We start from the raw sequence: 9,398 nt of genomic DNA, 5'->3' as shown, positions 1-9,398 counted from the left end.
GTAAAAGCGGCGGTGATGTAGCTGGTACTACTGTACTTTTCAAGGTACTGTATTGTAAGGTAAAAAATGTTTTCTTTATTTTTTGTGTTTGTTTTTTATGTATTATTTGTGTGAAAAGTATCATAAACCTATTACAGTGCAGTACTATATGGTTGATTGTTAGTTGGGTACGTCGGCTAACTTTGTTGGACTTATGAACAAATTGGACTTACAAATGCACTCTCGGAACAGAACTCATTCATAGGTAGGGGACTTACTGTAATTTCCCTTCTGTGAATTTTCTCTGACTGTCCCGCAGCTCCTTGTCCTTGGATGCCCCTAATCACTTCCAGTTTACCGCTGCCTGATTCTCATAGATTTTTGCTCAGATAAACTCAACATTTTTAATATGCCTCAGCTTAACACTCTTGAGAAGTCCTATTTATTTGGATTCTGCTGTACAGTTCACAGAGGGTTTCATCTGCATCTCACTGACTGCAATCTCCATGAGGGGAGCAAAGAAGGTGGTGTCAGGCTCCCCTTGCTAAGAGGAAACAGGCAATACCATTGCTAGTATGCAGCAAACTGATCTAAAACCGATCTTCAGAGTCCAAGTCAAAGAAACTTCCCCTGTAGGATTTTTGACCCCAAAACAATGCTTGCCTCCCCAGATATGCCCTTTCTCGTCAAGCCTCTGTCATTTCTCTTTCCTGCTTGCTGCTCCATCCTTCCCCTTTACGTTCCTCCCAATTTGTGCCTCTTGGTGGCGCTGTGTCTAGACTGTTGTGAGGACCACGTAGAAACGTCGCAGCAGCGCCACTCTCTCCCCTCACTCTGTGAGGCCACCGCTCTTTGCCTTGGGATTTTTCATTTAGGTAATAACTGAACTGTAAATTACAAGCCCTATTCTGTCCTCTTTTAGCAAGGAGTCCTAAGGCAAGGCAACACTAACCTGGACGGGTTCTGGGAAGAGAAGATTGGGAGGAGAAAGAAGAAAAACAGCCATTTATCACAATCTGGATTGTTAAGTGGTGAAGCAAAACGGATACCCTTTGTCCCCGCAAATACTTGTTACAGCTCATGAGATGCAAAATAGGTGGGAAATGGACTACTACACTTTTAAAAGATTATGTTCCTTGCTTATTTTCTTGTGTGTCCTTGACCCTGAAACTTAGGGAAAAAAAACTTTCAAAGTTGAGGAGATACCAAAAGGTGACCTAACCAGAATGCGAGAACATCATTTACGTCAGAAATCATCTGCTAGTCTTTACTGTTAAGCAAAATCTGTTAGCCTGGTTTAACAGGGATGGCTCGGTCTGAATGGGGTGAATTGTGCTGAAAGAAAACATTATGCATTTATCTTCCTTTCCTGTGGGTGTAAAGCTGGTTCTGACTGTTATCTATGCAGGGAAAACTGACATTTAATGACCTTGTATTTGCATAATGACCAGCCTTTGCAGCTTTTGCTGTCCCAGCTAATTGCCTTAGAATACTTCTGCTACATCTGTTGGGTTTGACCAGTTTCTAATAGAATCAAAATCCTCAATCCCAGCCAAATCCACACCACTTATATACAAATTTTGAAACAGGCGGTTGTATGAAACATTCAGAATTCATGTGATTTGCCTGCTGACAAGATCACGCTCTATCAGAAAGAAGGTCACAACCCAGAAAGGACACACAGTCATCAAAGAAAAAAAAATCAAAATCCTGTTTTCTATGTCCTCTGTACCTCACTGGAATAAGCTTTGAACAAACTTTGTTTCCTCTCATGATAGAGTTATCTTCCTACGAATAGAATCCAAGATTCTACACACCAGGCGGTTCTCGGGAGCTCAGTGGGGTCTCTTTTATAAGATCACTAATTTCATTCGTGAAGGCTCCACCCTCGTGACCTAATCACCTCCTAACAGCATCACGCTGGGCATTCGGATTCACCATGTGAATTGTACAGGGGTGCAAACATTCAGACCATACATAGCACTTGGTGTGAGGACGCTTTTCATTTTCTAATGAGGAAACTGTACTTGACGTCAAGGTCAATGACTGGTGGGATTGAGGCAGGACACAAGGGCACAGGTCTGGACGGGGTGCCCTCTCTCCTAAACCTGTTTGGGTGGGTGCTGCCAATGGCTGGTTCTTTGGGAACAAGTTTTATAGGTTTCAAATTGACCAAGCCACTTGTGTTTCTGCAGGCTTTCTCCAAAGAAGGCATCATATAACTTGGTTTTCCCCTTACTAAATTATAATCACTTTGCAGTCCCTTGCTTTAGAGTAATCTAGATTGAAGGATTAGATATCTGTAGGCTTTTCAGACACATTATTTATCTACAGTTTACTCCCAAATCTCCTATCCGAAATCTTCTTCATGGAGATTGATATAGGTCAGTGAAATTAAAGATTCCAATCAAAAAACTCCCCTTGCTCTGACCCTACACTCTCCAAACCACATTTGGATGATAACTTGACTCCTTAGTAGCTTGTCCGCATGAAGCCCAAGGGGAGATCTGACAATGTAAGCGTTCTGATCAATTTGTCGGTGCTGTTGTTTTTGTAAGTTAATAAATGGGTGTACACGATACACTCCCCTCAGTTATTATGCATGTGTCAGGGCAGGGCTTGTGTGCCTACCTCAGTCTATACAAGTATTGAATCTTTTTCTCGGTTTTTGTCAAAGCCAGATTTCTGAGAGTTGGAGGCTTTGGAACATCCCTTCAGAGGGTGTGGAGAAAAGGGAACACTCTTGCACTGCTGGTGGGAATGTGAATTGGTACAGCTACTATGGAGAACAGTATGGAGGTTCCTTAAAAAACTACAAATAGAACTACCATATGACCCAGCAATCCCACTACTGGGCATATACCCTGAGAAAACCGTAATTCAGAAAGAGTCATGTACCACAATGTTCATTGCAGCTCTATTTACAATAGCCCGGAGATGGAAACAACCTAAGTGCCCATCATCGGATGAATGGATAAAGAAGATGTGGCACATATATACAATGGAATATTACTCAGCCATAAAAAGAAACGAAATTGAGCTATTTGTAATGAGGTGGATAGACCTAGAGTCTGTCATACAGAGTGAAGTAAGTCAGAAAGAGAAAGACAAATACCGTATGCTAACACATATATATGGAATTTAAGAAAAACAAAATGTCATGAAGAACCTAGGGGTAAAACAGGAATAAAGACACAGACCTACTGGAGAATGGACTTGAGGATATGGGGAGGGGGAAGGGTGAGCTGTGACAAAGCGAGAGAGAGGCATGGACATATATACACTACCAAACGTAAGGTAGATAGCTAGTGAGAAGCAGCCGCATAGCACAGGGATATCATCTCGGTGCTTTGTGACCGCCTGGAGGGGTGGGATAGGGAGGGTGGGAGGGAGGGAGACGCAAGAGGGAAGAGATATGGGAACATATGTATATGTATAACTGATTCACTTTGTTATAAAGCAGAAACTAACACACGATTGTAAAGCAATTATACTCCAATAAAGATGTTTAAAAAAAGCCGTGAACTGGCTGAGGCGAATACCACCTGTGAACGCTCTTGGGCGTGGCAGCTGGTCTCTGCCAGCGACAGACACCTTCCTGCAACACCTGGGCATGTATCTTAACGTTCAAAATGGCAACAGTATAAGATCCTGTGCGTTAAGAACATTTAACAGGTGAAAATTTGAGCTTCATTTAAATCAACAAATTAGAGAACTTCCTTTGTATAAAACCTCATCAGTTCCAACCAAATAGGGACATTGTTTTGATTATTGCAAACAATTCTAATTTTCAGAATAACTATTTCTATGAAACAGTCTCTGAATTAATAAATATACACATATATGTATTTTAATATTACAAACAAGAAAATGTATATCACACACACACACTTTCTAATTCACAAATTGGAGCACATAGAATTTTGATTCCCAAAGCCACAATCACTTAAACGTTGACATAAAGTTCAGAGTTTAATTTGCTCAGTTAGAGTCAGCTTGTCTCTTTCTTTCTCTTTAAAATTATATTTTTTCTATCATATTATTCCATCACATAAAAAATGAAAGAATTAAAAATACTACAGAATATGAGAGTTGTGATATTTCTGTCATAAATAAGGAAAAGGTAAAGCTACATTACTTGGCAAGAGTTAACAGTCCTCTATGATATCACCCCATCTCGTATTGGGGAAGAGTTATGCTAAATATAGAACATTTGAATGCATGCAAGGCCAAACTGGTGAATAAGAAAAAGGAAATAACAAGCTGTGGACCAGGTGCCAGCCTCCCCAAATAGAAAAATTTGTGTGAGTATCAGGAACCCTGGAATTGCTTTATCAGTCATTTGAGGACAGACTGTAGAACAACCGTCTTCATCTGCAAAGAATTCCTGATTAGGATCAGATTATTAAGGCAAGATACCAAGAAATAAATGTCTAGCACAGATTTTTGTTTATGATGGAACAGAAGAGGGTATAGATATCGTTTCTAAGGCTATCCATGTTCCTCGGTTCTTGGCTAGCAATCCCAACAATTTCTTGATAGAACCTGTTCCTTGTTCTTTTAAGATTACATGCTGAGGTGTAAAAGTGTTTTGCTAGTCTTAACATTACTCAGGAAACTCCTCAAATGTTCAAGTAGCCTCAAGAGACAAAATGCTGCTTTCTGGTGGGAGACAGCTCTCCACGGGGCTCCTGCATTTCTACTTGTCTCATGAGCCGAAGCATCGCGTGGCCGTTGGTTTCAGACTACCCTTTCCAGGATGTGTAGTGAACAGCCTTGTAAGCTTAGCGTCCAGGATAACCCTAGTTAATGACCCTCTCTGCAGTCAGGTTCAAGCAGGTTGGCTTACAGCCCATTATAAAAGGTATCTTACAAATGATGAAATAAAATTCATATTTTACGGCAAGACAAGAAAAATTTAAACATAAAAGTTTTCTCTGCCCGTTTAGGCCTCCTCCCTCTCGTCTAGTGTGTATTGTGCATCGGCATGAACCAGCCCTCCTAGGAGATAACCTTACTTCTTAATCTCGTAAGGGATCACGATGACCTACTATTTGCTTTGTACATGCAGATCTGGATTATGTAAACTGTGAGTGTGCTATTTAATGTATAATCTTTTGTTTCAAAAACGTACATAACTATGCTTTGATCTCTAATGGGCAGAACAGCCCTCAGAACTTTCTGAAAGACTATCTCTTGGGTTGGCTCGAATAAAATTTTCCATTTCTTTCTTAGATCAACTATTGATTAATTTTTTGTTGGCATAAATATTCTATAAACAGCCTTTTGAACTTATGTTGTCCCATAAATCAGTCAGTGAAAGTCCTTTGAGAAAAATGGATTGATGAAGACTGGACTTTAAACTTTTGTTTAAATTAGGAAACTTGGCCATTTAGGCAATTTCACTCCATTTGAAAACAGACCCTAGTTTGTGTTCTTGTTAACAGTAAGCCTTCAGTGAATTCTTGTTTCAATGCTACAGCTTAGTAACAGCTGTCCTTTGAGGACTTAATCAAGGGCCCAGGTTGGCCACACTTGGGGCAAAGCAGCCTGGGAGAAGCTGCAGCTGAAGAGAAGCCTGTTACCTTCCCAATGGCCAGAGGTGGCCCAGAAGCCAGAGCAGCAGCTGTCCTGACAAGCATTACCAGGATGAACATGAGGCAGGAGATGGGCTCCAGGTTAGAAATTTACAGCCAGCCTCCTGTTTATACTTCAAGATAGAAATAACAACAGGAACAGGGTAAACAGCTGGACTTTGTCTCCTGTGGACACTTTAAGAAAATAGTAATGGCAGAGACAGAGGGGGGCTAACCACTGCCTGCATAAGAAATCAAGAGGTCACATATTTTTCATCCTTGGGGTCACAGAGATCTCGACTGCACACGAGTAGAAAGGCTCCTCGGGGATCAAAAAGGGAGGGGACGCCAGACCATAATAAGTTTTGCTAACTTCCCAAAGGTCCTTGCACTGAAATCCATCTTGGCTAAAGGATGCATGCACACATAAGAGAGGGTTCTGAGTCAAAGAACAAAGCAAGACGATTGGCCAGAGGAAAACAAAGACCTGGAAGACTGGTCCCTTATAAATGATTTAAACTTCCCAAAGGCACGACTTTCTCTCCGAGCTCCCCCGTGCGTCTGTCTGCATGTACTCTGTTTTTCTAAAACAACGCCTTACTTTCCTTTCTACCTTCTGTGTCCTCGTCTATTTTTTTTCAAGGCATATGAGAACTGGGACCCAGACTCTAGCCACTGACCCGCGTGGTCTAGTGTTTAGGACTTAGCACTCTCACCACCAAGACCAAGGTTTGATCCCCAGTCAGGGAACTAAGATCTTGCTTCAAGCTGCTACTCACTGCAAGCTAGCACTCACTGCTGTCTCTCCAAAATCAGACTTACAGTAGGGTAAACTTCCTTGGGAATGGTGAGGGGAATCTGGTCAAAGACTAGACTTTAAAAGGATGAGTCTGGGAAATGGAGAATTAGGGGGAATAACTGGTTAACAATAGCAATGCTAACCTCAACCAAATTAACTGCTGTATTAAAAGTTGGGTTTAAATAATAAAATATGGGGGACTTCCCTGGTGGCGCAGTGGTTAAGAATCCGCCTGCCAATGCAGAGGACACAGGTTCGAGCCCTGGTGCAGGAAGATCCCACATACCGCGGAGCAACTAAGCCCGTGAGCCACAACTACTGAGCCCATGCGCTCTAAGGTCTGTGTGCCACAACTACTGAGCCCGCGTGCCGCAACTACTGAAGCCTGCGCACCTAGAGCCTGTGCTCTTCAACAAGAGAAGCCACCCAATGAGAAGCCCACGCACCGCAATGAAGAGTAGCCTCCGCTCACCGCAACTAGAGAAAGCCTGTGCGCAGCAATGAAGACCCAAAGCAGCAAAAAAAAAAAAAAAAAAAAGCAAAAATATATAAAGAAATAAAAATTAAAAAAATAAAATATGGCACACCAAACCAGCCTGCCTCCATAAATCTATCGGAGTGATCCACTCATTGGACAAATACTTCTGAGGATATAGTTGCCGGCCAGCACTATGCTAAGATGCAGAGGTGCAATGGCGAACATGATGCGTGCCCTCGAGGATCTTAACTGTTAAAGGTAACAACACATCTTACTGACAATGGCTACACAGTTTTATTATGTTTTATTTAGGGTTATGTTCAGTAAAAAGAGCAATGGCTTAAATAAAATTAAGGTTCATTTGCGTTTCACCAAAGTTCAGGTAGATAGGCTACTACGTAGACTCCACAATCACTAGGACCACGGGCTTCTACTAATTGGTTTCTCCATTCTCAACACATGGCTTCCACCTTGTGGCTGAGGATGGCTGTTCTAGCTTCAGTCATCCCAGCCTGTGTTTCCTGGCCTTTAGCAAGGATGAAAAGAGAGAAGGAAGGTATACCCCCTCCCTTTTGGGACACTCCCCAGAAGTCCCACATAATACTTCCAATTACATACCAGAGGCTGGAGTTTAGAAACGTAGCTACATCAACTCTACCAGAGAGTTCCTTATTCTGACCAGCCATGTGCCAGCTAAAGATGTGGGGCTCTACTATGTGAAATGAGGGGAGATGACCAGCACCGCCATAGCTTGTATAACACAATGCGGTAGGCAGCCCACTGGGAGCTATGGAAACTACTTCTGGGATTTAGGGGACCTTTGGGGAAGAGATCTAACTGGAATCCTGAAGGACAGCTAGGCTTGTCCTGAAGGCATGAGTGGGAGGGTACATTGCAGGTAGAGGGAGGAGTTTATATAAAGACCTGGAAGTGAGAGAAAGCACAATGCATTAGAGAAGCTCAAAGTCCTTTTGAAAGCTGAGCACAGAGTGCAAGGTTGAGGCGGGTGGGAGATGCAGCTAAAATAAAACTCATAATGAAGAGCTTGCTGGGAGTTTAGATTTTCTTTTTGGAAAATGAAGGGGGTCAAACAGGGAAATAACTTGATCACCTTTGCACTTTAGAAAGAGACTCTGGCTGCAATGTGGAAACTGGATTGGAGGTGGGGTAGCACAAGGGTTAGACACATTAGGTCACTTTCGTAGTAAACCAGACTAGCCATCACAGCAGCCTGGAGTCTGGGGGTAGCAAGGGAAAAGGAGAAAGGAAGACAAATGCACCTGGTAGGAGATAGTATCAAGAGGACATGGCGGTTCATTGGATGTGGAGAATGGGGGCGAGGAAAAAGTTAGGGACAAGTCTACGTGTCCTGGCTTTGATGTGGCTGATGGCGGTGCCACATCCAAGACAAGGAAGTTGGTAGGCGCATCAGGGTTTGGGAGGGTTGGGGAGCTCAGAACATGCTGAGGTCAAATGTCCAGGGCTACGGCTCAGAGAGAAATTTTGGCAAATAGAGAGAGAAATTTGTGATTGACCATCATGTTCAAAATGGTGGATCTAAGCTTACATTTTAAATTAATTATAACTGACAAATGTGTGTTTGTGGAAAGTATCCAATTCCAAATTCCTATATGGTAGACCTAAATTTACATTTTAAAAGAATTATAATAGGCAGATGAATGTTTATGTAAAGTAGCCCCTTCCAAGTTCCTGTATACAGGAATATAGGAATTACTACATCACATTAATTGTATTAGGTTATTACATTAGCAATAATCATTTATTTTTAAATCATACCTGAATTGCAGTTATCCACTTTCTGACTGATTCAACATGAAATATGCATCATAAAAATTTAACTGCTAGGCAGATGGTCCCAATTTTTTAAATATTAAACTTAACAAGGAGTTTTCTTTGGGGGGGGGTTGTAAAATCAAATACATTTTATTTTGCATTTTTAGATCCTTTTTAAAAATTAAGTTGATAACTTCCATAAATATTTTGTCTGCTGGTGGCTTGAGTCTGTTTATTTATTTAAAAATTCAGTTAGCTTTGGCTAAGTGAATAGTTGTACCTCAATTAAATGACAAGCTTCATCAATTATAGGGACACGTGGCCTGCATGTCATGGGTGATCTAGGATCCTTAACAAGGAGTTTTGAATCTCCCCAAACTGCAATTCATTTTAGACTAACAGACATTTCCTAGATTTTAATTAACTTTCCTTGAGTCTACAATTCTGTTTTTCATAACAAAATAATAACTTTCTAAAGAATAGCATTTATTATATAAGAATATTTTTTAAATTCGTTTTATCTCATTTCTCTGGAGTGTTTTTCTATTATACAGCAATTTCTCTGTTGTCTTTCTTATTAATTCATCTAGTCCTTGAGCACTGTTGATTTTTAAATGCTTAATTACGCACCCTGAAAATTCAGGACAAAGGTCACTTTCCCTATGATTTTCTATGCTTATTAACCCCAAATCCCAGGGAAGTGTGGACATAAAAAATAGGAGTAGAATCAAGCCCCCCCTTTTAATGGAAACCTCATTCTGTGCCCAAACCA

This window comes from Pseudorca crassidens, chromosome 12, assembly GCF_039906515.1.
Source record: "Pseudorca crassidens isolate mPseCra1 chromosome 12, mPseCra1.hap1, whole genome shotgun sequence".
Lineage (NCBI taxonomy): Eukaryota > Metazoa > Chordata > Mammalia > Artiodactyla > Delphinidae > Pseudorca > Pseudorca crassidens.
The sequence above is the reverse complement of the archived record's forward strand: the minus strand, read 5'-3'. Positions refer to the sequence as shown.